We start from the raw sequence: 21,888 nt of genomic DNA, 5'->3' as shown, positions 1-21,888 counted from the left end.
AATTACCACAAAGTTCACAGCTGATGATCCACATCAAAATACGTGTAAGCCGCCCAATATTCAAAAATGAGAAGAAAATGTTGACAAAGAAAAGGGACAAGAAAAAGGCACCTGCTGTTCCAATACCAACTTGCACTTTCAAGAAAATGTTGCCCTTCACGAGGACACATAGCTAGTTTGTATAGAAAAACAACCCAAGTGGAGAACAGCGAGAGACACCAACTAAGGCCAGTAATCGGAATCTGCACTAGACTGCACTGGCTAAAAAGAACATGGCATATTCTAGACATGTTACACTACGAAAATGGTGCACTGGAGACGACCTACTTGTTTACAATAACACTAACCTTTGGTCTCGCCTATTCACTGTAAACTCATCCTGCAGGAGTCAGCCCTAAGTTTGCACACGTGATCTTTCATTTCATATATTGCATAACTCAGAATAAGATCAGTTTCCCAAACCTAAGAGCATCATAACAACAAAGCTATCCTTTATAAAGCAGTACATCGCAAAACCTTTCAGCATTTCTGCGGTAGGTAGGTATGAGAAGGGCAGAAAACAAGACCACCGATACCCCGGCAGGGCAACTTAGGAAAATTTAACACCACCATATCTAGCGCACTCTAATTTCCAGAGCTACAAAAACTTGTCTACCTTTCAAGGAACACAGCTCTTCAACATTTAGTGATTAGAGATGGTAGCCAAAGTACATAATTTTGACATTTTGGAAATAAATTTTTGCTGTGGTGTGATGGATTTAGATATTTCTGGAGGAGCAAGCAACGTTAAGCAAGGAAGTCCTGATTTGAAGTACCACTAAATTTGGCAACGAGGAGACGCAAGGCAATAAATCTGTTCTGCTTATTTGGTTGCAAAATCTGAATTTTCAGTAAATCTGAGGGCATAATAGTAATGGTAAGATCAGTCTGATGATTAACACATTTGCTGGAAAGATCTGTGTCTAGTCCCAGTTTTGAGTCCAGAATCATGCAGGGTTAAATAGTCTTCTGCGAAGAACATCTTGTACCATGCAGATGGAGTATTTTATTTTATGTAGATAGGTAAGTGGGTTACTGCTTTGAACATAGATCCTTATGTTACTTGTAGTTGCATAACCGTCCAAGAAAACTGTTCGAGCTAATACGAACACAATCCAAGGAACAACCCCAAGCTATCGACACTGTGGGCAATGCACCTTCCTGTGATGATTTCTCTGCCTTCTTTAATCAAAAAACTGACAACATAAGGAGCGATCTCCTAATTGACACAAACCTTTACTCCAAACCCCACTGCATAACACCCTCTGGACCAAAAAACAATGCGAAATGGTCATCCTTTGGCCCTTACTCTGAAGAAGAAATTGACAGACTACTCAGCACCTTGAAACCATCCAATCACCTCATTGACCCTCTTCCTGCTAACGCTGTAAAATACTTCACCCCTTTGCTCCTCCCACTCTGGACTAAAATTATCAACAGCTCACTTCAACCAGGAACCATCCCTGACTCCCTCAAAGTTGGACAAGTTACACCTTTACTAAAGAAACCAACAGCCGACCCCACTGATCTAAACAACTACCGTCCTATTACCAACATTCCCACTCTTGCCAAACGGTTGGAAAAATGCGTCCAACTACAATTGAAAAACCACATAGAACAGTTTGATCTCCTCAACCCTCATCAATCAGGCTTCCGAGCAGGGCACAGCACCGAAACTGCCATGACTCACATAATTGACGACGCCCTCCAAATTTTAGATCAAAACGATACCTGCCTTCTCATCCTTCTCGATCTCTCTTCAGCATTCGACACTGTGAAACATGAGAACTTACTCGAACTCTTAAACACAAGAATGGGTCTTTCTGGGACTGTGCTTCAGTGGTTCACTTCCTTTCTACACAACCGGTCTCAGAAATTCAAGAGCAACAACCTGATGTCTTCTCCAGTACCTGTATCGTTAGGTGTCCCCCAAGGATCCTGCCTATCCCCAACTTTGTTCAACCTAGTTATGGAACCTCTCACCACCTTGCTACAAGCATCCAATGTACACTTTCACATGTACGCCGATGACACCCAACTATATCTCAAACTACAATCCCCCAAAGACATTATGCGTCTAAACTCAGCGATCAGAAGCACCCAATCCTGGCTTGCCGATAACCACCTCAAACTCAATGCTGTGAAAACTGAGTTCCTTCTGATCTCACCTCCCGCGAAAATCGCTACCACTCAAACCTGGCTTAAACACCTAACTGCACTCAATGTCCAACCGACCATCGTGGATTCAGCAAAGTCTTTAGGCATTACACTTGACTCCAATCTCAACATGCAGCAGCATATCAGCAAGGCAACTAAGGGAGCGAACTTCCAAATAAATACATTGAGGAAACTTAAACCCTTCCTCCCAGCCAAAGACTTCCAAACTGCAGTACAAGCACTAGTCATCCCTCACATAGACTACGGCAGCATCGCCCTCTGCGGACTCCCCCTAACTACAACTGCACCCCTAAGAGCTTCTCTAAACGCTGCAGCGAGACTCATCACTGGATCAAAAAAACACTCACATATTTCCCCTGACTTCAAATCCCTGAACTGGCTGCCTTTCGAAGCCAGAATATATCTGAAAATTGCCTGCATGACGCACAAGGCTATACACCTGAACTCACCCGGCTACCTCACTCAGAAGCTGACTATCTCCGGCGGTTCCAGAACCACCAGAAGCACAAACCATCTTCTGCTAAAGCCGCGAAGATTCCGGAAGGAAAAAACTTACAAACGCTCCTTCTCAGGAATGGCGCCTAGGATCTGGAACTCACTCCCTCCTGAAACCAGGCTCATCTCCTCTACTCTTCGTTTTAAGAAAGAAGTAAAAGCTATCCTCATGGCTAAATACACTTGAGCTACTACTTTTGATTTTTTTAAGACTCTGCTTCGATCTGTACTACTTGTTTGATCCCTGTGCACATGTGTTTTACTTGTATTATTGACCTACCTGATTGTTCATGCTCCCCCTCTTATTTGTACTACTTGCATTGATTACCTTCCTTCCTAACTATACTCCCTCATGTACCCACCCTACCACCACCACTGGCCTACCCCTTGCCTTTGTAAAGCGCTCTGTTATCTGCAAAGATCTTGTTCGCGCTATATAAAACTTTGAAAATAAATAAATAAATAAAAATCTTCATTTGACAAAAAAAATCATCCCTTTTTCGTCAGGACTCCCACCAATTATGTCGCTCAATGCAGTATTAAACAAAAACAGCAGCTTTTCAGCATCTCCCCACCCCACTCCCTACAGTGTTCTGAGGCTTCCCGATTTTAAAAGTCCCTTTCAGCTTTACCCAGTTTTCGGTCACGCACCGTCAGTGCCGCATCTCTCCTGAGTTGTGGCGGCAATTGTGTATTTCCTGGGGGAATCCACCAATCCTCGCTCCAGTCCTTAGGCTTCTCTTCTCCATCCTCAATGCCTGCCTCTGGTTCTCTACCTCCTGCGTTCGACGTTCCACGTGGGCTCCCCTTCGTGGCGTTCCCCGGCTCCTTTCTGCTCCTCCTCTCGACTCTAGCTTCCCCCTCTTCTCTGAATGTGACATTTCCTTCCTGTGGGGTCCCTGATTGGTTTCTCTCTGGTGGGTTCCTCCTTCTTCCTGTACAGTAGAAGCCGGGAGGAATAGTTTAACCCTTTCCTTCTCTCTTCTCTTCCAGGTCTGCGATTGTCTCTGCTCCTCCGCACAGGAGAATTGGTGCACCCGTGGTAAGTAGCTGGATTCGGGGGTCTCGGGAGCAGCCTCCACCCCACATACCCCTTCCATAACTTTCTTGCCTGCAAGAAATGATTCCAAGGGGTATCTAGAGAGATAGTCAGCGTTGTTCTTTTCCTTTTCTATCGTGGGTAGTGAATTGAAAGGGCTGTAGGGTTAAGAACCAATGCAAGCTCCTGTTGTTAAGTCCTTTGTTCCGAGAGAGCCACACTAGGGGGGCATGATCAGTATACAGAGTGAACTCCCGGCCTTCGAGGTAATACCGCATGGATTCAGCAGCCCATTTGATGGCCAAGGCCTCCTTCTCCACTACAGCGTGTTTCTCTCAGGGAAACAGTTTACAGCTGATATATAATATCGTTTTTCCTGCCCTTGGGAATCTGTCTGGGATAGTACGCTCCTAAGCCATATCCGGTAGCCTCAGTTTGTAGTATGAATGGTTTGGTATAATTGGGACTGAGGAGTACAGGCGTGGTCCTAAGGGATTGTTTTAGCAGATGAAAGGCCTGTAAGGCCCTGCAGAGGGTTGTTTAAGCTCTTTTTCAGTTTTTTCACTCTTTCTTAGGAGATCAAGTAAAGGGGCGCTATTTGGGAAGAGGAGGGTATAAACCGCCGATAATATCCCACGATACCCAAAAAGGCCTGCAGGTCCTTTTTTGTAAGGGGAAAGGGCGGATTAGATATGGCCACTACCTTCTCTTCTTGTGGTTTAATATACCCCTCACCCAAGAGGTATCCTAAGTATTTTACTAATCGAGCAGCTAAATCACTTTTGGCTGGGGTTATGGTTAGAACTCCTTCTTTTAATGCCTGGATTACTGTTTTCAGATGGGTCAAGTGTTGTTTCCATGAATCACTATAGATGATTATATCAACTATATAGGCTGCGGAAAAGGCATCACACGGTTTGAGGATCATATTTATAAGCTATTGGAAGGTGGCAGGTGCTCCATGTAAACTGAAAGTGTGCATGGTAAATTGATATAGCCCTCCGGGCGTGAAAAATATGTTTTCTTTTTTGTCTTGTTCCCGTAGAGGCACTTGCCAATATCCCATACAGGTCTAGTGTGCTAATGTACTGGGCTTTTCCCAGCCTCTCAATCATTTAATCCATTCAGGGCAGTGGGTATGTATCAAATTGAGATATATTATTGACTTCTCTAAAATCAATACAAAACCTGATAGAGCCATCAGGTTTGGGTACTATTACGATAGGCGCACGCCATTCACTGTTGGGTGGTTCAATTATCCCCATTTTTAACATTTGCTGTATTTTGTTTTCAATGGCTTCCCACCAAGACTCGGTATGCGATAAGGGGGCAGTTGTATCTTCCTTCCTGGAGGTGTATGTATTGCATGTTTAATCAATGAGGTCTTTCCTGGGGTTAAAGAAAATAGGCTCTGAAAAGGCAGTAAATGATTATTCAACTCTTGTTGTTGAATAGGCAAGTCAGAATCTATACTTTGTTTATATATGGGTGTGTGATCATCTGCCTTCCCTAATAAGGAGGGTTTAGTCCATTCCCATTTTTTTAACAAGTTGATATAATAGATTTGAGTATTATTTTTGTTTTTAGGGTCAAGCTCAAGGCAATATGTTACGGGGGTCACCTTATCAAGGACTTTAAAGGAGCCCTGCCATTGGCCTATCAATTTATGGTCAGAAATGGGCATCATCAATAAGACTAAGTGGGCAATTTCTACAGCTCGTTCTCTCGCTTTCTTGTCATACTGTCTTTTTTAGGCCTCTTGAGCCTGCTCTAGATGGGTTTTAACTATGCTTCGAATTTGATGCAAGTGGGATTTCAAGCTACATACACATTATGGGAGCGATTTAGCTCCGCCGGGTTATTCTTCCCATTCCACTTTTACCATATCCAACAAGGTACGGGACTGTCTCCCATATAAAAGTTCAAAAGGGCAATATGGTCTGCTTTTTTGTTGTTTACAACGGAGGGCAAATAGGCCTACGGGTAGCATTTCTTCCCATTGTGAGGTTTCCAATTTTAACAATTTCTTTAAAGTAGTTTTAAGGGTGGTGTTATATCTTTCTACCAACCAATCTGTTTGTGTATGGTAAGCAGCAGTGCGTATTTGTTTTATGTTTAACTGTTGGCAAACCTGTTTCATTAAGTTGGAGACAAAGGGTGTTCCCTGATAAGTTATGATCTTCTTTGGAAACCATTCTCTGGAAAAAATATTAATCATGGCCTTTGGGATCTGAGTGGCATTAGGTTGTCTTAGGGCGACTGCCTCAGGAAATTGGGTTGCATAGTCTTCTAGTACTAGGACATAATGGTGCCCACTACGTGATGGAAGAAAAGGTCAGATTATGTCCATTCCAACTCTGGAGAATTGTTCTTCTATTATCGATAGGGGTTTTAACAGCACTTTCATTGGAAGGTTCCGACTATTCTTTAGACAAATTGGGCATTCGCTACATTATTTACAGACATGGTGATAGATCCCAGGCCAGTAAAACATTAGCAAGATAGCCTTTTCCATTCCCCCCTCCCCCCGAATCTGTCCCCCAAGTAAATGTCTGTTTGCAAGGAATAGGATATTTTCCCTCTATGGCTGTGGAACTAATAACTTAGCCTGGGCGGAGCTCGCAGAGTTGGACTCCACGGAATTCAACAGCTTTACCGAAAAACTCAGTGGAATTCCGCAAAGTTCCGCATGCAGGTGGAGCATTAGGTTAATAAGTATTCAGTCCCTCCCATTCATGATCCAAGAGCCACAGACACACCTCGTTCCTTCCCTCACCTTAAAAAAGGAGGAACACTCACCCCACCAGATTCCCTGATCTCTCCATGCTACCTGGATCTTGGAACGAAGCAGAGCCCTCTGTGAACCAGTTCACTTGTGATCATCATGCACAGCAAGTCAGCAATGGAGGGGGAGAAGTCAGTGATGGAAATAAAAGATGGACACCACTGATGCGGTGTTAGAAAGGCGATCTCAGGGGGGAGGCAGAGGCTGTCTGGCCGACCACCCCGAGACCCACCTCTCCTTCTGGAACTGGCCGAGCGTGGTCGAGAGGCCTCCTGGCGAGGTTCCTCTTCTAGGATCGTACAGGCGAGCAATCACACTACTACAGATGGACACCACAAAGGATAGATTCTTAACGTCTTTATCAGCAATCAAGGCAGGTTATCTCAGCAATATAGGTACAAACGGATCGAGGGATCCTCACGATCTTAGTAACGGTGGGAAGGGGGTAGCGGGACAGTCTTGGTACCAGCCTGGTACGGGGATACCCTACGCTCAGCTCTCAATCCTCGAGCTGGGGGGTTCCTCGGGGTCGGGCCACGGCAGCGCCAGCAGGGCTCCGGAGATGGTTCAGCGAGATCGGGCCGCGGCAGCGCCAGCAGGGCTCCAAAGATGGTTTCAGCGAGGTTGGGCCGTGGCAGCGCCAGCAGGGCTCCAAAGATGGTTTCAGGGTTCGAAGTAGGCGAGTTCTTCTCAGGGTCTCTCAACTCCGGGATACAACTACTGACCCATCCCAGAGCTGCCCCAGATATAGGTCTGGAGTCCTTTAATGTCCGGACCCTCGCACCTGGGGGTCAGAGGGGCCGGGAGGAGAGCGTCCAGACACCCAGCAGGAGGGTGAAGCCAGCGCCCAGGGAGGCCGGAGGGCGATCGAAACCAGGCATCCGGGGACGGCTGGAGGGCATTCGAAACTCCCCTACTCCTTGATCCGTCAAGTGGCCACTTTACCACCTGGTCGGACCTCGGTGCCTCGATGTCGGTGCTTTGTTGGGGCCGCGGCCGAGGTCGGGCCGAGGCCAAGGGGCCCGGACGGGGGAGGCCCAAGATGGAGTCGGGGCCTGAGAGGGTGGCCCAGGATAGGGATCGGACCAGCAGCGTGGGGCGAGTAGGGGTCGCCATGTTCTGGTGGGGGAGAGCCGGGGGTCGCCATGAGTGGCGGCTCTCGTGAAGGGTGGTGGGGGTATCTTCAGGCCGAAGGACAGGGGTCGATGTCGTCCAGGGCCCGCCATGTGGGAGGAGTGGGACCACGCCACGAGGCCGGTTCCAACACACGTCCCCCCCAGCTGAAGGCAGGAGAGTCACCCATCTTCTTGGGGGTTTTCCTCGCCGAGGTGGAAGAAGCGGGACAGGCCATCAGCGTTGGCGTGGTCGCTGCCGGGGCGGTGTTCCACAGTGAAGTCCATCCCTTGTAGGGAGATGGACCAACGTAGCAACTTCGGGTTCTCCCCTCGCATCTGCATCAACCACCGCAAGGGCCGGTGGTCAGTTTGCACCCGGAAATGGGTGCCGAAGAGATAGGGTCGGAGTTTCTTGAGGGCCCACACCACGGCGAAGGCCTCTCGTTCAATGGTGCTCCAGTGCTGCAGACGTCGGCTGATGAAGGCCACCGGCTGATCAATTCCTTCGGCGTTGATTTGGGACAGGACTGCCCCGACACCGTGCTCGGAGGCATCTGTTTGGACTACGAATTCCCGGCTGTAATTGGGGGCTTGGAGCACTGGGGCGGTACACATCGCTGTCTTTAGGGTCTCAAAGGCGGCCTGACACTCGGGTGTCCAGTGTACCTTCTGTGGCTGCTTCTTGGAAGTGAGTTCAGTGAGGGGGCCCACAATGCTGCCATAATTCTTCACAAAGCGCCGGTAATACCCAGTGAGCCCCAGGAAGGCTCGGACCGCTGTCTGGGTGACCGGGGGCTCTCAGGCCAAGATGGCGTTGATCTTGGGTTGGAGGGGGGCCACCTGGCCGCTCCCCACTTGGTGTCCCAGATAGGTCACGGAACCTTGGCCGATCAGGCATTTGCTTGCTTTTATGGTCAATCCGGCCCGGCGGAGGGCCACCAAGACCTCCCAGAGGTGCTGGAGGTGTTCCGCCCAGTAGAGGCTGTACACCGCGATATCGTTCAGATATGCGACGCTGAACTCTTCTAGCCCCGCCAGCACCTTATTCACCAGTCTCTGGAACTTTGCGGGGCGTTTTTCATCCCGAAGGGCATCACCCTGAAGTGGTAGTGGCCATCGGGGGTTGAGAAAGCGGAGCGCTCTTGGGCACCTGGTGTGAGTCCGATCTGCCAGTAGCCGGAGGTTAGGTCGAAAGTACTCAGGTAGCGGGCCGCCCCCAGGCGGTCGATCAGTTCATCAGCCCGGGGAATGGGGTGGGCGTCGGTCCGGGTGACGGCGTTCAATCCCCGGTAGTCTACACAAAACCTTAGTTCGGGAGAAGCGCCAGGGGCGGCGGCATTAGGGACCAGGACGACAGGGCTGGCCCACAGACTGTCAGAGGGTTCGGCCACCCCCAGAGCCAGCATCTTCGAGACTTCCTATTGAATGCAGGTCCGAACTCGATCGGGAACTCGGTAGTACCGGTGTCGCACAGGCGGGCTGTCCCCGGTGTCGAAATCGTGGACGCACCACGGGGTGACTCCGGGGGTGAGAGAAAACAAGTCTGGAAATTGTCCCAACAGCTTTCGGCAGTCTCGAAGTTGTTCTGGGGTCAGAGCGGAGGAGAGGTTGACTCCCTCCACTGAGCCGTTTTTCTCGGAGGCGTTCAGGAGGTCCGGTAGGGGCTCGGAGTCGTCTTCGGCCCCGCTGTCAGTGGCCATCAGGAGGCTAAGTTCCGTCCGGACTAAGTGAGGTTTGAGCCTGTTGGCGTGGAGGACCCGGAGGGGGTTCCTGGGGGACTCCATGTCCACCAGGTATGTGACAGGGCTCTTGCGCTCCACCACTTTGAAGGGCCAAGTCCACTTGTCCTGGAGAGCACATGGTTCGACCGGGGACATGACCCGAACCTGTTGGCCCGGCTCGAACTCAATGGAAGAGGCGTTTTGGTCATACCAGCGTTTCATCTCTTCTTGGCTGGCCTCGAGGTTGTTTTTGGCAAGTTCCCGGAACCGCCGAGTCTGGTTTTGGAGGGTTAGGAGGTACCGGTATACATTGGGGGGAGTATCTTGGGCGGCCACCTCCCAGCCTTCTTTGACCAGGCTCAGGGGACCCCAGACGGGGTGCCCTTACAATAGTTCAAAGGGGCTAAACCCCAGGGACTTCTGAGGGACCTCCCGATAGGCGAAGAGGAGGCAGGGCAGCAACACATCCCACTGGCGTCGTAAGGGCTCTTCCAGGCCCATGATCATCCCCTTGAGGGTTCGATTGAAGTGTTGTACCAGTCCGTTCCCTTGGGGGTGGTAGGGGGTCGTAAATTTGTACGTGACCCCGCATTGTTGCCACAGGGACTTCATGTAGCGGGAAATGAAGTTCGTACCCCGATCACTGACGACCTCTCGGGGGAAGCCCACCTGGGAGAAGATCACCATCAGCGCCCGGCCCACCATAGGAGCCGTCACGGTCTGGAGAGGGATGGCTTCGGGATAACGGGTGGCATGGTCCACCAAGACGAGAATAAAATGGTGACCTTGAGATGTTCGGGGCTCCAGGGGTCCCACGATGTCGATCCCCACCCGCTCGAAGGGGGTGTTGATGACTGGGAAGGGTTGCAGGGGGACCTTGTGCTTCCCGCCGCTCTTCCCGCTGGCTTGGCAGGTGGGGCAAGTCTGGCAGTGATTGTTTACATCGTTCCTCATCTTGGGCCAGTAGAAATGGGTCACCAGGCGGCTATATGTCTTGTCCTGCCCCAGGTGCCCGGCGAGGGGCACATCGTGTGCCAGATTCAGGAGGAAGTCTCTGAACCGGAGGGGGACCACCAGCACCTGGCTGGCCCTCAGCTCGGCAATCTTTTGTTCACTGTAGAGGAGATCGTTGTCCCAATAGACCCAGTGGGACCCCGAGGGGTCTCCGGCGGGTTGAGCGGCGGCTTGCTGTCGGATCCCCTCGAGGGAGGGACACGTTTTCTGTTCTTGACGGAACTGCTCTCGTGTGGGGCCACCTTCTTGGCGCCATTGGGCCAGTTCCGGTAGTTCGCTGAGCGGGGCAATTTCTTCACGGTTGGGCCCCAGTGGACCGGCCTCAGGGTCGGAGTCTTCGGAGACGGCGGGCGGCGGAGGCTCGGGCCACTCTGGTTCTTCGGTTGGGGTGGTGGCTCGGGCAGCCATGGATCGGGTGGTCGCACAGACCCACTCAGGGAGGCCTAGCATCCCCAGATGCTCTCTCCGCTTGACGTCGGCCGAGGGGGAACTTTCCAGGTCGTTCCCGAGGAGGCAGTCTACGGGGGCATCGTCCCGGACGGTCACTTTCAGCATGCCCGACACCCCCCCCCCACTCAAAGGGGATTCGGGCCATCTGGCACAGGCTCTCTGAATTGTCCGCGGACCGCACTGGGCACAGTACATTGGGTAGGATTTGGTCAGGGGTCACCAGGTGGCAACGGACAGCCGTCACGCTGGCTCCCGTGTCGCGGAGGGCTTCGGCCCGGTGTCCATTAATGGTGACCCACTGGCTGTACTTCTGAGTGTTGGCCAGGAGTGGGGCCCGGGGAACCATGTCTCTTTCGCCCAGACATACCAGGGACATGGCGGCGGGCTCCCACTCGGTCTGGTCTTGGTCATAGTCCTCTTCTTCGCCCCTCTCCTCTCCCAGTGAGGCGGCGGCGATCTGGCGGTTTGGCGGACCGGTGGTGCTGGATCGCTGGTTCATTGGGCAGTTGGGGTCATTGGCATAGTGACCGGGTCACTGGCATTTGTGGCAGATAACGTTGGAGCGGGGCCCCGGCCGTGCTGGGGGGGCCCCTCTTCTGGCCAGAGAGGGCGAAGTGTTGGTCGGGGGAGGCACCGCAGCGGCGTCCCGGTTCCTGTTCTGGCCTCCTCCGCCGCCTTGAGGTAATATGAATTTTCATGGTCAGTTGTGTCCCCTATCGTAGACCCCACCGGCTCCATGTACGTGCTTTAAGTACATGTATGTTCCCTCCACTTTCAGCTATGAAGACGCAAATACATTTGCGTCCAACGTTAACATGTCCTCTTTCAGATCCACCATGAATGGGTCAGATATTCCGTTCCTAAGTGTGCCTTGCCAACGTCTTTATATGGTGCACTTTCATGTTTTCTAGCTCTGGCGAGTTAGGCCCTGATTTCTGCCATCGAGCCTCTTTCTGCCTTCTGTCTCTGAAAGCCGCAGTCTGCTGCTTCCTGACCCTTGACTTACTCCCTGCGCGGCGAGCGGTGCCTGGCTCGGCCTGCCTTGCCTGCCAAGACTGTATTCAACCTTCAAGTTATCTGCTCCGCTCCTCGAAAATACATTCCTGTCTAGTAGTTTAGGAAAACATCCTTCCCAGCTGCAGAGCAAAGGGCCCGGCCTCACTGTTTCCATGCAAGTAATTCATAGCTCCCGTTACCATGGTAGGCCCCTCGCATCTCATGTAGACACGTAGTCGCATATGCACGCACTAGCAGTCAGTATAGAATAGCCTCTGCCCGGGAGACCTTTCCTTCTAGATAATACAGTTCCCCAAACACAAGATATTAGATATGATTTGGGATTAGGTTGTTCTGACACCCCAGACTTCTGTCTCCTCATGCAGGGCTAAATGTCAAGCCCCCTTCACCCTCCAGTTCCACGTCAATCACACGTCATGCTGCTGCGCGTGCATCTCTGCCATATATTTCTGCTGACACTGCAGGATTCTCCTATGGATCCACCCACTTGTGATACGTTTCATGTGACGTTGTCTAGCACACACCTCTGTGTACGCCCTCATGCACGCCTTCTGTTACGCACATATGTCCTTATCTCGTTTCTCTCAGCTGTTACGCCTCCTGCATCTATCTCTACTGTAATGCATTTACTATATATATGATATCCTGTCAATAAAGTATTGTCTATCCCTTCCTGAACCTTCGTGGTGATGGAACATGATTGCCTGGTTCGAACCAATTCCTTTTTAAGGAATAAAACCCCTTTTAAAACCTCAAATACCACGGATTCTGCCTCTTCTTTTTGACTGAGTTATTCTTATTGAACTTTACCGCATAAATTAAGTATAGGTTTTCAACATCGGTGATTTTGCGAGGCAGAGGCGTCCTCCACATATTCGGTGGCCTACCAAAGACCACCTCGTATGGGGATAGCCCTGTTCTGGAGTGCGCGACCATTCTTATGTAAAAGAGTGCGACTGGCAAAGCTACTATCCAGTCGATTCCTTTCTCCCTACAAATCTTGGCAAGGCGAATTTTCAGAGTCTGATTGTGACGTTCCACGAGGCCTGCTGCCTCGGGATGTCGGACACAGTGGAACTTCCATTGGTAGCCGAGCAGGAGAGATACCTGCTTCATTAGCTCGGACGAGAATGGCTGACCGTTATCGGAGTATACGATGCGGGGCAAACCATATCTGGGAAAGAATTCACGAACCAGCTGCTTGGCAGTGGTCGGAGCAGTGTAATCTGGGACTGGATATGCTTCTGTCCAACGGGAGAGTGCACATACAACTACGAGGACATATTTGAATCCTCGACAACGTTCCATCTGGATATAATCCATCTGGAGGACTTCAAAAGGGTGATCGGGAGGATGAAATCCACCTTGCTCTACGGGAATGCTTTTACCTGGGTTGAACTGACAACAAATCATGCAAGTACGCACTTTCTGTTTGGCTGCTGCTCGTAAATGCTTATTGAACCATAGGTTCTGAATACTGTCTAACATGGCTTTTTCTCCTAGATGCGCAGGACTGTGTACTGTGTTAATGATTACTTGGACCATAGAGTCGGGGAGAAACCATGTAGATTTTCCATTCGTCATCCATCCTTGATCTGTCTGGATCCCTCCTAGTTCAGTCCATTTCTTGATTTCGTCTGGTGTAGCATGTGTCTGTATGTCAATTACATCTAAGGCGGGATCCTTAACTGTCATACAATGTGTCGGTGTCCGGACTATTGTCTTTGTCAGATCAGTTGCGTGAGTCTGAGTCTGAGCTGTATGCTTAGCTGTTCGGTCTGCCAGGTCGTTACCCTGGGAAATGGTATCTGTGACTTTTGTATGTGCCTTGCACTTCATGATGGATATTGCTGTAGGCAGGTGTATTGCATCTAACAGAGTCTGAATGAGGGGACCGTGTTGAATTTTGGCACCGTGAGAAGTCAAAAACCCTCTCTCTCGCCACAGGACACCGAAGTCGTGTACGACTCCGAATGCATAGCGTGAATCCGTGTATATGTTAACTCTCTTGTTCTTTGCTTGAATACAGGCTTGAGTCAGAGCGATGAGCTCTGCTGCTTGAGCTGACAGGGTATCAATACAATTCGTTTCTATGACTTCAGTTTCTGTCGTGACTGCATAGGCGGCCACTAATTCTCCTGTACTTGTTCTCATGCATGAACCATCCACATAAAGTGTCAGGTCTGGATCTGGTAATGCGGTGTCTGTCAAGTCTTGTCTGGGTTTCGTCGTAATGGTAATGACTTCAATACAATCATGTGCCAATGGGTCTGTCTCACTTAATGGCAAAAGTGTAGCAGGGTTCAATGTGTTGCAACGTCTGATTTCTATGTGTGGCTGAAACAATGTCAATTCATAACCTGTCAGTCGTGCTATAGTCAAGTGCTGGGTCTGTGTTCGGTTTAAAAGAACTTCCACGGAGTGTGGAACTTGTACTGTCAACTGGTGTCCTAACACTATGGAATCACTTTGTCTGATTGCTAGAGCTGTTGCTGCTACTGATTTCAAGCACGCAGGCAGAGCCTGGGCTACCGGATCCAATGTACTAGAAAAATAAGCACACGGTTTGTGTGAACCTGCTTGATCCTGAGTGAGTACTGACAATGCAGTACCTTCACGTTCTGTGACAAAAAGTGTAAAAGGCTTGCTGTAACATGGTGTCGCTAAAACTGGTGCTTGACATAAGGCTTTCTTTAAGTCGTCAAAAGCTTGTGTGTGTTCCTGAGTCCAAGGGAGGGCAGTCAATGTCGCTGCCTCCTGGGTTGTCAACTGTATGAGTGGCTTTGCTAGAAATGCATACTGAGGGATCCATTGTCTACAGTAAGAAGTGAGGCCTATAAAGGCTCGTACCTCCTTTTGTGTCTTGGGCTGTGACATGTTTACAATTAACTGAATGCGGTCAGGTGTTAGCTGTCTCCCCCCTTTGGACAGCAAGTGCCCAAGGTAAACAACTTGCTGAACACAGAATTGCAGCTTCGAAGGGGACACCTTATGTCCCTTGTCAGCCAGGAAATGTAAAACCGTCAGTGACGCTTGCTCACATTCAGGTTCGCCGCGGGCGGTGATCAGTAGATCATCGACGTACTGTAACAGGGCAGTGTTATCAGGCATGTGTATACTGTCTAGTTGTCTTTTCAGTGCTTGGCTATAGATGCTGGGGCTTTCTGTGAATCCTTGAGGTGCGCGTGCAAATTTGAAGCTTCGTCCATTTAAACAGAATCCGAAAAGGTATTGGCTTTCTGAATCAATGGGGACACTAAAGAAGGCGTTCTTCAGGTCAATTACAGAAAAGAACGTTGCTTCGGAATCAATCGCAGTCAATAGAGACGAGATATCTGGAACCACAGGATACTGTGGTACAATGCATTTATTTAATTCGCGCAAATCGATAACTAATCGATAAACTGGGGGTGCATTTGGATCAGTACGTTTAAGAATTGGAATGATGGGGGAGTTACATAGATTCGAGTCGGTTTCTACAACCACTCCTTGTGCAATGAGCTCGTCAATTATTTTCAGTAAAGCCGCTACAGCATCTGGAGGTAACTTATATTGTCGAATTCGTGGTAAGACTACTCCTGGTCTGAGTGTGACTCGATATGGTGTAATGTGCATACAACCTACATCAGTGGGGCCTTGTGCCCATAAATGTGCAGGAACATTCTGTAATCTGGGATCAATATCTCTCAACACATAGTGACCTTTGAAGTCACGTAAAAACAGTCTTACTCCTTCCGGAGAACAACAAATAACAGCTCCTAGAGCTTTCAGTGTCTTTATACCTAACAAGTTTTCTGGACATGATTTCGTTAATAACAAATCTGTAGTACGTGTCAATGGACCAACTGCAAGGGGAAGTGGTTGCGATACTTCATTAACAATAGGCTTTCCTGAAAATCCAAGGGAAACATTCTGTGAGCCTGAGAGGGGTGCCCCTGGAACCTCGTCGTGACTTATAGTTGTCCTGCTTGCCCCTGTATCAATTAAAAACTTCCTGTCTTTCCCTAATACTTGACTATGTACATAAGGACCTTCTTGATCTACCGGAACCTCAATAAGAGGCAAGCCAACTTCCCTCTCCAGGCTGTTTCATGTGTATCGCTGATAATCGGGATAGTCATTTTGTGCATACTGGTACATCTGTTGTGTCGTGTTTTGTGTTGCGGCAATGGGCTGTGGCTGTGGAACTGCTACGGTCTGTACTGTCTGTTGTGAAGCTTGCATAGGCTGGATATTCTGGGGTACTTGTTGTTGGACCTGGTCCTGTCTAGGAGGACGCGGTCTTTCTTTAGTTTTACCCGTAGCTATATTATGTTTCAAAACTGCACAATCGTTTATATAGTGACCTGGCTGTTTACAATAGTTGCATATCCCTTTAACAGGAGCTGCTGAATTATTGGACTGTGTCATACCCTTTTTCTGACCGTCAGCTGGAACTGACTGAGCAACTAACATTTTCATTTTCGTGTCTTTCATACGTCTTTGTTCGTGATCATGTTCTTCTCTAATTCTGTTGTGGTGGTACTGTAACATTTGTAACATTTGTGAAGGGGTATTAGCTTGCCATGTGCTCTCGACTTTCAGTACTCTGTTCTTAACCTGGGGCAGGGAATTCTCGACTAATTTTGTTACAAAAAGATGTGGATATGACTCGCTACTTGCTTTTAGGCCACTATTAATACCAAAACATTTCTCAAATCGGGAATAAAAATCACTAGTGTCTTCATCGGGTTTCTGTTTGCAGGCTGAGATTGCACCCCAGTCTTCCTTTTTCGTTGCTAACAATCGTGGCAATACTTGTACTAACAATCCTGGTAATGCTTTAGTTTTGTCCCCAAGCCCTAGGCCTGGGGTTCGAGTATTTTCTTTGTTCTCTAATTCAGCCCAAACAATCTTTTGCTCTCCCACCTCCCATTCTTTTTCTTTGAGTTTCTCGTAAATACCGGCAGGCAGTAATACTTTTAATATTTTCATGATATCGGGATAGGTATAATCACCCATGAGTAACATGTCTTTTATTTCACGGTGAAAACCTGCTGGATCTTTGTCATGGCTGGGCACTAATTTCTTCATTTCCAATAGTTCTATTTTAGTTATGGGCGTGTACACAAACACGCGTCTAAGAGTATTATCATCATTCCTGACTGGGTGCACTTCTCGCAAGGGATTCTGTCTGTCTATGTAATACATTTTTCTGTCTACGGGTGGGGCTGGAGCAAACTGTGAACACAGGAAGGCACTATATCTGTGCCGATGTTCTAGAATTATTTTTATTAAATCGGTACCTAAACCTCTCCATTTATTCATGAGTAGTTCTATTAATACATCAGGTAGGGGACCAGGATCAGAGTGTTGGTTTTTATACAATATAAGGAGGTGTTGTATCATGTACATACCAGCTAAACGCTGTTCATCTGGAGAAAGATTCAAAAACGTTTGTGCTAATGCGTCATCACTATATTTATCAGAACTGTCAGCCCATTGTACTGCTGACCTGGCTAATTCTTGTTCATCCATAGAATCGAGTACATGGTACCCCATTCGTTCTTGAAGTATTTTATCGGTAGCCTGAAATAGGTGTTCTGGCGTCTTCGGGTTTGACATGGCAGCTTGAAAAAGTCTCTTACCTTCCGGACGTACCGGACGTATTGAATTATTAAAGGGTCTTCCCTTACCTACATATGCAATCATTTCTCTATCTGGTAATTGCAATGTTCCTGTTGTCGTTTCTGGTTGTTCCTCCTCCTCCGAGGATTCATTCTTGTCAGTATCTATTTCTCTTTCAGGCTGTCCTCTTTCATGTATTTGTTCTACTGCTTTTCGGATCCTTCGGTACATATTTTCTATACTACTCTGTTTATCATATTTTCCGTCTGCTATATTCTGACCCCATTTGTTAAGTGCTTTCATTTCTTCCTGGTCTACACCAGGCCTATCTTGGTTTCTTATCAAGCAGTTTATGAAAAAACGTAATATCATTTTTTGAGTGTCAACTTTCTGGTATGCCATGGCCTCGCCAATACTTTCAGGACCTTGCCCTGTTTGGACAAAGTGATATATTCTGTCTAGATGATCAATCATTCCTGGTAGTAACATTAAATAGTTTGCAACTCGTCGTAGACGTACTGATGATCTTTACCGGGTACTGGATCATATCTACAGTCTGTAAGAGGCTCTTTAAGTATGTCGTAACTCGCTGTTTGAGGTGTACGTTGTTGTGCTAAATCCCTATAAGTCAATCGATGTGTTTGTGGCGGTGTTTGAAAACCTCCTGCGGCACCTCCTGAGGTGGCAGGTCCAAAAGGATTTGTTGGGTGCATGGTAGGGAGAATAGGTGCGGGAAGGGGTGGAGGAATCGGCAGAGGATGTGGAACGGGAGGAGGAGTATGTTGTTGCGGAGGTGGGGGTAGATTATCTCGGGTGGAGTGCCGTCAGCAGGTGGTGTGCGTGGCGGCGGAATATTAACATATTCGGGGGCTACATCGTCTAAATAGGAAGAAAGAAAAATGTCCTTTGCGGTCTTGTGGTGTAATTTAGTCGGAAGCAATGGAGGTGGCAGATCTTTTGGTACTTCCGGGGTGGCCTTAGGTAAACCCGGTGGGGCCCCTGGGGAGCTCGGCCGTGGTCTCCCATCGAGTTCCGGGGGACCCGGGTGCTCTCCCATCGATCGGCTTAGACGGCGAGTTTACGTGGCTCGGTCAGTTTGCTATCGAGGAGATGCTGCCTGAGTTCGACAAAAGAGTTGTTGGAGAGGTCCTCCCATACAATGAGGTTGAACAGCTGCTCGTAGGTGGTGACTTGGCTGCCTTTGATCCACCCCTCTAGGGCTCTACTATAGAAGTTCACATACTCCACCCATATAGTACCGGGGATTCTCTTACAGTCTCGGAATCGCTGCCGGTACATCTCGGGGGTGAGTCCATAGCGAGTAAGGAGGGCGGCTTTCATGTGTTCGTAAGAGGTCATCTCAGCGTCTGGGAGCTGTAGCAGGGCATCTCTCCCCTCGTTGACGAACTTTCCCCACAAGCCAGCACCCCAGTCTTTTTGCGGCACCCGGTGCGAGGTCATGGCTACCTCGTAGGCCTTAAACCATTGTTGGATGTCATCGTTTTTATAGTATTCTCGGACGACATCTTTGGGGATGTGGACCTTTGTGTCGGCAGGAGGAGGTGGGCTCCGGTTCCCCGAGGCACTGGCCTCCCCGTTTTTAGCCTTGATCTCAAGTTCTTTTAAACCACGCTCGTGCTCGTACGTGAGCTTTTTCTCCTCTAAGTCCCTCTGCCTTCGTTTCTCCTCCAGGTCCCCTTGCAGCCATAGTTGCTCAAGGGTTATCTTTTTCTCGGCCAGCTGTAGTTCTCCATCCAGACGGAGTTGGGCCAGCTCCAATTCGTGGAGCCGGCTCTTTTCTCGCTCTTGGGCGTCTTCGTGGGAGAGGCCCTTGTTTACGTTGGTATTTCTTTCCTCTGCTGTGGTTGTGATGGTTTCCGGGTGCCTCTCTGGGATCGTGATATCTTCGTTCTGGGGTGGCGTCGCTCCTGTCTCTACCCATGTTTGCAGGGCCTGCTTGAAATCGTCCTTGGTGCTTAGTCCGGTGGTAGCGATGCCCAGGTCCTTGCAGAATTGTTTAAATTCTTTGTGGTTATAGTCTTCCAACCGTTCCTTCTGGAACTCTGCGGTCGGTCTGGTTTCCTTGGTAGTCATGGTCGTAGTGTGTTTCTGTTAGTAGCGGGTGAGTCACTCTCTGTACGATTTGCGTCGGCTCGGTTCACACCGCCTGCCACCAATGTTAGAAAGGCGATCTCAGGGGGGAGGCAGAGGCTGTCTGGCCGACCACCCCGAGACCCACCTCTCCTTCTGGAACTGGCCGAGCGTGGTCGAGAGGTCTCCTGGCGAGGTTCCTCTTCTAGGATCGTACAGGCGAGCAATCACACCACTACAGATGGACACCACACAAGGATAGATTCTTAACGTCTTTATCAGCAATCAAGGCAGGTTATCTCAGCAATATAGGTACAAACGGATCGAGGGATCCTCAAGATCTTAGTAACGGTGGGAAGGGGGTAGCGGGCCAGTCTTGGTACCAGCCTGGTACAGGGATACCCTACGCTCAGCTCTCAATCCTCGAGCTGGGGGGTTCCTCGTGGTCGGGCCGCGGCAGCGCCAGCAGGGCTCCGGAGATGGTTCAGCGAGATCGGGCTGCGGCAGTGCTAGCAGGGCTCTCAAGGTGGTTTCAGCGAGGTCGGGCCGCGCCAGCAGGGCTCCGAAGATGGTTTCAGCGAGGTCGGGCCGCGGCAGCGCCAGCAGGCCTCCAAAGATGGTTTCAGCGAGGTTGGGCCGCGGCAGCGCCAGCAGGGCTCCAAAGATGGTTTCAGCGAGGTTGGGCCGCGGTAGCGCCAGCAGGGCTCCAAAGATGGTTTCAGGGTTCGAAGTAGGCAAGTTCTTCTCAGGGTCTCTTAACTTCGGGATACAACTACTGACCCATCCCAGAGCTGCCCCAGATATAGGTCTGGAGTTCTTTGATGTCCGGACCCTCGCACCTGGGGGTCAGAGGGGCCGGGAGGAGAGCGTCCAGACACCCAGCAGGAGGGTGGAGCCAGCGCCCAGGGAGGCCGGAGGGCGATCGAAACCAGGCGTCCGGGGACGGCTGGAGGGCCATCGAAACTCCCCTCCTCCTTGATCCGTCAAGTGGCCACTTTACCACCTGGTCGGACCTTGGTGCCTCGATGTCGGTGCTTTGTTGGGGCCGCGGCCGAGGTTGGGCCGAGGCCACGGGGCCCGGACGGGGGAGGCCCAAGATGGAGTCGGGGCCTGAGAGGGTGGCCCGGGATAGGGGTCTGACCAGCAGCGTGGGGCGAGTAGGGGTCGCCATGTTCTGGTGGGGGAGAGCCGAGGGTCGCCATGAGTGGCGGCTCTCGTGAAGGTTGGTGGGGGGTATCTTCGGGCCGAAGGACAGGGGTCGATGTCGTCCAGGGCCCGCCATGCGGGAGGAGTGGGACCACGCCACGAGGACGGTTCCAACATGCGGCCAGTCTGGTGTGTATTTCTGATGGTTCCGCCGCCATCTAGTGGTGGTAGGTTTTTCTAGTCTTCCCTTCCCCTCACACAATTGCTGGTGTGCTTTATAGTGCATGTCGAACGCTCGGAACCCACCTTCCGGCCTCGCCCTGCCATGGACTGGTGAGTACCACCTTCACCACTGTATGTTTGCCCCTGACAAGGGATGTGTAGGTCTGCGGGGGAAGCTGGGCCGTAGCCATGCCCAGGAGCAGGGGTCCCGGAAGCAGCAGACTTTCGCAAAGCCGAAGATGCTGCGGTGTCCTCCGACATCCTTTGGAGGTGACACCTCAGAGGCGGACATCAGTTTCTTCTGTTCCCGAGGAGGTTGTAGAAAGGAGAAAGTAAAAGGAGTACACATCTTGGATCTTGGGGTCCAAGGAAGGGGGTCAGGTTCTCCTCCTGATTTCAGGAGGGGCATGCACGGTAAGGAATGCAGACACACAGCAATAGGTCTGAGTGAGATGCGTGGTCCTGGCCGGGGGCTAAAGAGATACAATGGCATGATTTTCTCTGTTTGGACAGGCAGCATAAAGTGGCTGGTCAGTTTTCTTTATCCTGAGCCCAACTTACCACATAATACATATTGTGAGGGTGTGCTATTATGCTATATTTTTCTTTTAGTTGTATTGACACACACACATCAAAAATTACGTTTTGCAGGTTACCTGCATAGACAGCACAGCAACAAAAATACACTGACTACCACAAAAAGAAATGAAGTAAAATAGAACTTCTCATAAAATATAATATATTGCTAAATGGGCCCAAAGGGGCAAAGCAGCACCGCCCAGGCACTTTATAATATAAGCGGTCATCATTTAAATTATGGAATAGATACATTTCTCTCTTTCAGTTTCTACACAAACGGATACAGTTTAATCACATGGCGAGAGCCTGTCTGAAAGGCAAGGTCGTTGCTATTGAGGAAGACTGGAAATCCCACCTGCGAGCCAAAAAATATATCTGTCTTTCGCAGCT

The sequence above is a fragment of the Lissotriton vulgaris genome, chromosome 3_1 (assembly GCF_964263255.1).
Source record: "Lissotriton vulgaris chromosome 3_1, aLisVul1.2, whole genome shotgun sequence".
Classification (NCBI taxonomy): domain Eukaryota; kingdom Metazoa; phylum Chordata; class Amphibia; order Caudata; family Salamandridae; genus Lissotriton; species Lissotriton vulgaris.
Note: the sequence above shows the minus strand (reverse complement) of the source record.